The sequence below is a fragment of the Ascidia mentula genome, chromosome 3 (genome assembly GCF_947561715.1).
Source record: "Ascidia mentula chromosome 3, kaAscMent1.1, whole genome shotgun sequence".
Classification (NCBI taxonomy): Eukaryota; Metazoa; Chordata; class Ascidiacea; order Phlebobranchia; family Ascidiidae; genus Ascidia; species Ascidia mentula.
This window is the reverse complement of record NC_138568.1, coordinates 14575248-14581510: the sequence shown is the minus strand read 5'-3', so window position 1 is coordinate 14581510 and position 6263 is coordinate 14575248.

Genomic DNA, 6263 nt, shown 5'->3' with positions numbered 1-6263 from the left:
CGAAAAGACTTCCATCAAATGCTCTTCGTGCTGTGTCCGAGTGTTTCCAAAAACGAGAATGTCGTCCATGTGGCACAAAACTCCCTGAAGCGAGTCCAATATTTGTGACATTTGTCTTTGAAAATGTTTATGAGCAGATGTTAGGCCTATACCGAAAGGTAATCTATTAAAACAGAACCTCCCCACAGGTGTTACAAAAGTGGTAAGCAATCGAGATATTTTTGAGAGTAAAATTTGCCCAAATCCCGAATTAGCATCCAGTTTAGAAAAATATTTAGAACCGGATAGGCGAGCAAGTGTTGCATCTACAGTAGGCGGCATCAGTCGTTCACGACAAACATGTTTATTTAAGTGAGTATAGTCCACACATATTCTAACAGTTTTGTTTTTCTTTGGGACCACAACCATGCCGGCGCACCAATCAGTTGGTTTAAGTATACGGGAAATAACTCCAATTTCTTCCATTCTTTCCAGTTCGGTTATTACTTTATCATGTAAAGGAAGTGGCACCATGCGAGGTGAAGTGAGACAAAATGGTCTTGCTGAATTCATGAGTTTTATGTCATAAGTGGGTGTCTTTTCCAAATCACGAAAAAATCTTGGGGAATAAATCAGTAAACTTACTTTCAGATATTACTGCACAAAGAGACTTGTGAATATTGAGAGGCTCTATAGCCGGCCAACCAAGTAATGATTGTCGTAATCCTTTGACAACGTAAATATCTTGAACCGACGAAATACCTTCATGTTCCAATTTGGCTGAGAATTTTCCTTTCTGCGAAAGTTGAACACCTTGAGGACCCCGCAACACTTCACTGCAAGCTAGCAATTCCGGGGCATCCAAAAAGTTATGTAGTTGAACAGAAATAGCAGTCACATCCGCACCTGTGTCTATACGGAAGTTGATTGTTTTGCCATTAACAAAAACGGAAAAGTTATTTTTCTGTCTACCTGACATAGCTGTACAAATATACACCTGTCCCAAATACAAAGGCAACTTAATTTCTTCTATTAAATGAAGTGATTTGCTTTTACATGTCGACTGGAAATGACCGCGCTTGTTGCACGTGTGACATGTAGCATTGCGCGCTCGACAGAATTGGCTTGGGTGAGCCTTCGCGTTTCCACACCACTGGCATCTTCCCTCTGGCTTCATTCCAGTGTTTGATTGGTGCTTGCGTTGTACGCGCTCAACGTCGGCATAAGAATGAGATGTGCGCCGCAGCTCCACCTGCTGCTTTTTCACAATCTCAGTGTTTCTGGTCATATTCACTGCTTTATTCAAACTTAGATTAGGATCTAGTTGCAATCGCTCAGACAAACTTTTATCAAGCAAACCAACCACAATACAATCTCTTATCATTTCTTCCTTTAGTTCGCCATAATTGCAGCTTTCGGCTAGTGAAAATAGTGAAGTTATAAATTCATCAATGGACTCTCCAGGTCTTTGCGCACGTGATATAAACTGGCATCGTTCATAAATTACACTCTTACGAACATCAAAGTATTCATTAAACTTTCTTTTTACAATGTCGTACATTTTAACGTCTTCATCAGATAAACCAAAAGAGTTAAGAATACTATTCTTTCTCTTAAATAGCGGACGAGGCAAATATGTTGAGTTCCTTCTTCTGACACCATGTATTGTTGTAGTTTATTACACAACATAAACTGAACGGAACACCGGTGCACACTAACGTAGGTTAGAATAGAATGCCCTTGACGGCACAGGTGAACACTTATATGAGAGGGGGTCACGTGACACTACCACGTGGTACAATCACTCAGGCGAAACCAGGCGGGAACACTTCCTGGGGTTCCGTTTGATCTCACGGACGAAAGTTATAATAGTTCTTTAAAAAAACAATCAGCGTATAAAACATCTGCCACGCAGGCACGACAACTCGAGCATACAAAATAAAAGATGAAACAAATACAGATACATACTAAACGTATGTGGGAAATAAACAAGAGAAATATGTGGGTTAAAGTGATTACAGAGGTGAGGTGAAAACATAGAAAAAAGAAAATACGCGTGTAAGAAAACGAAAATAAATTCACACGAAATTTTCGTACATTGGCTCATTGTCTAGTTCATAGATTGAATGTTGTATTTCACTATAAGGTTCATTGTAAGGATTTTCCTCAAAACGGATATCGCATTCAGTAAGATTTTCTTTCCATGTAATTGCTCTCACCGTTTGTTCAAGACATTCTGTCAAAATTAACCAGAAGTCACGCCATGTTTCTTCATTGCAAGGTTGAGATTGGCACTCTTGCATGAGTTTTCGATATCGTTCGAAGTAGGGGCAAAAATCCATCGCTTGTTCAAGATAGAGCCAAGCTTTCTCTGAATTCATCTGCATCATGCAGCAATCACTAAGGCTCTTTAAACAGAGCGCCTTTTTCCTAAAATAAAAATAACTTTATTACCGTACCGTATCTGATGTTTGACCCTTCGCCAGTGTTTGGAATTTTGTAACACACTTTTAACTAGCAAGCACAAAATCGTAGCCAGTTTTACAAATTTTCATAGTTCCAAAAATACTTGCCAGTTGACTAATGACTCCTCAGATACTTCTTCGTCTATTATTTGCCACAATGCAACAATCAGGCAACTCTCAGCATCAGCATAAAAGTTCATCTTCGCGTACATCGTCGCTAAAGCCATCAGAATGTCCAGAACCATTACATGGTGTTTCATGAATGACGCAAACGCCTGAAAATATTATTGGTAGCATTTACGTTGCAAAAACTAACACGGGAAAAATAAAAGGGTTTCTGTGCAATTCTGAAAATATCAACCAAACATTCTATGCATGTTTAATCATAAAAGTGGTTGTTTAGAGGAAGTGGACAAAGTGCGGACCCATAACACATTGCAATGCTTAATTTATTTGTTTTATGCATTACTATGAGTGACAAATAATTTGTTGTGACTTACCAGTGCAACTTCAACTTCTGGAACAATTGCAAACGAAATTAGAGGATGTCGGGATATTTTCTGCAGGGTTGCACCCAAAGGTACTGGATCACTTTTTTGCGAAAACGTGAATATTCTTTTGATCAGTAAGGCAATAACATCTTTGGTGATTGCGGTGTCACTCTCGTCTTTTATCCAACTTTCAAGTGCAGGTGACAAACTTATTTGAAGTAAAATCCTGGATAGGCATTCTGCTATATCCTCGTGTGGTGGACTAATAAGTCGGAGAAGAGTATATATATACCGGATATTGTGCGGAACAACGAAACTAGGATGGTTTAACAGAATGTTTACTTTAATTCGCAGATCATATGGAAATTCAAAATATTCCAATCCAAATGCAATTCCCAAAAGTACTGAGCTATATTTACTAACGGTGGTTGTTGTTGAAATTTCATGCAAGGTTTCAAGGCAGCCCAGACCATGTTGATACGCAAGTTTAGCGTAAATCGTTACGTTTTGGTCTTTCCAAAATCTTCCGCATGTTTCCATCAAACCAGCTTCATTGAGTTTTCTGTCCGATACAGAAGCGTTATCACCAGCGCTAAAGTTTACAGCAAAACATAAGCTTGCTTCGAGCAGTTTATCGTAATTTTCAACACACGTGATCCTGCATAATGACATCAACATAATTTGTAAAGCAATCATGGAAAACATGTTGTTGTCATTTTTCTTTAGAGTTTCGATCAAAAGACTAAAGAGAAAGTCATGAAACTCACTTCTGTCGTAGAGTATTTTTGAATATTCCAAAACTTCCTTGAAAAGTTCCAATAGATCTTTAGATTTTAAAAACTCAAAAAACTTCGTAGACTTTTCTAAAGTGGAAACTACATCAGCAGCTTTGTCAATGTCATTAGTTTTGATCCCATTTGTGTCACAAAATAATTTTGGACAACAACGTTTACAGTCTTCGTTTGGCATTGAAGAGTTGTGATAAATTTCACCATTAATAAAACTTGCTTTCAAAAAAGTAACGTATGCCTTGCTGAACAAGTTGGCTTCTTCATACAATTTACCCAAAATCGAACAAAAATTTGCCAAAATTCTGTCCCGGAGAACACGATTTTTTTCGTTTAAATCCCATGATTCAAAGAAGCAAACCAGTTCCTCACAAATACTAATCCTGGTGTCAAGGTTCTTTACCCCATATACAGCCGCCTTAATTTCACAAATATTTTTCCTCACTGATGATAGTGGATTATATTCCCTTTGAACAGAAATATGTATTGTTTCATCGATAGACATCGTTTTCAATCTCTTCAATAGTTCCAACCACATATCAATAGCCGTATCAAAATGACCCATTTTTCCTTCGCATATGGCGACAGATTCCATAACATAAAAATAATGTATTGTGTGTCTTTCGTCTTTGTAATATTTGTCCATCTGGTAGAGTGCGTTTCGGTATTGCTGAAGAGCAACAAACGGAAGCTTGGCTTCTTTTAACAAACGATCCCCGGTCATAACCATAACTTCAATCAATTCCGGAACCAAATCTGAATCTTCCTGGCACACTTGTTGCAGTATACAAGCGAATGATTGAATATAGTATTCATCTTTATTCTCTAGGTCATTACCAGATACTTGAAAACATTGTTGGGCCTCTTTTTAATAAATGTTCAGTGTCCACTCCCTTTAACTTTTTCTCGGCTAAAGCTCGAAAAAGCAATATTCTTCCTCGAGAAAAACCTCCACTTTGACAAAAGCGCTGAGCTTCTGCAATATGAAAGCAAGCTTTATCAAATGTTCCCAAGCTATAGTAACATCTTCCAAGCATTAAGTGTGTCTGAGATTTTTTCTTCAGGTGACTGTCATCCTCTTCTGCTGCATTTTTCAGTTCTTCTTGAAAATGTCTAATCGCTTCATCATACTGCTCAAAACGAAACAGTAAATTTCCCGGTGAAAACTCTTTTCCACTTTGATCCAACATAAAATGTTCTTCGTCATTCATTATATTGCAATTACGTATCGATTCCTGAAACTCATATCCTACACGATACAAATGTTGAATTGCAGGCATGGACAAAGTGTCCAGGATGGAGGTTTGATTATCCGAACGTGTGAGAGAAATTCCTCCTGCTACTGTGTCCCATTGCGCACCTTTCTGGAAGTAGGTTGTAGATCTAGCGTAATTTGCAATCGCCACGGCAGTCATGAGATCATGATGAAAAAAAAAAATAGATTGCATTTGTATCCACTAACTGGCGAACAATGTCGTAGGAGGATCTAAGAGGCCGGTCTGACCTCAGCATCGCCAACCTAGGTAGCAAAATTGTGAGGCCACGATATAAATTCTTTTTCACGTTAACAGCTTTGCCGTGCTCTAACGAAAGAAAATGGTATGCCCTAATGTCTTCCAATAGGCCTTCAACTACTTTTTGTTTGCAGCTTTGCAACCTCATTTTGTTACGAATCTTCTCCCACACAAGATCTTGAAATTTTTTTCCCACGCTTTTAGCATCTGGTTGTCCTTCCCTATTTCCACCCGCGACAAAAATTGACTGAACAATTATTTCAGCCAAGTGATATCCCTCCTTGAGCTCGAGATCCTCATCGACAAAACGCAACATATTATCAACTGTTTGAATGAGTTCTGTGTTCCACGGTTTCTTTTCAGTTGGCATTCTACCAAGAGGATTTTTACAAGCGTGTGGAATAAGGCCGTCAAATGAAAGATCGCGTTTTGTGATCATATCCACAAACCAATCACCTCCTTCCCTTTCAAAATCGTTTAATGACTTGATCGCCATTGACGGAAGAATAGTTTCCCCCAATCCGATTACAACAAGCTGGGCTAACATTGCGTAGTTCCGAAAATACTCCATATCTGACTCGTTTAAATCACTATGGTTTTCTAGCACTAAAATACTTTCAAAATCAGAGTAGGGTGTCACTTCAAATCGAGCCAGAGATCCCAAACCCATCAGTGCAAATGAACAAGGTGGTTCGCCGCCTAAAACTTTTGCGGAACATTCAGTAAAGATATTTCTCACTAAATCTGTGAACTTAGTTGTCACTGAAATTTGATACTTTTCCATCAGGTTGTAAAATGTTGTTTGACCATTTTTCGTAGTATTTTCTCCTTCCGCAATAAACGGATTTTTAATTAAATTAAAATCTGTCTCAGTTTCATTCCTCAGGTTTTGCACAAGTTGTTTAGTTTTTTCAATCATGGAAAACAATATTGAAGGATTTTCAATTATTTTGAAATTTTTAAATAAAGCTTTGTAAAGACTTTGTAACTTTGTTTGTGCTTGTGTAATGCAATCATGTTTTTTCA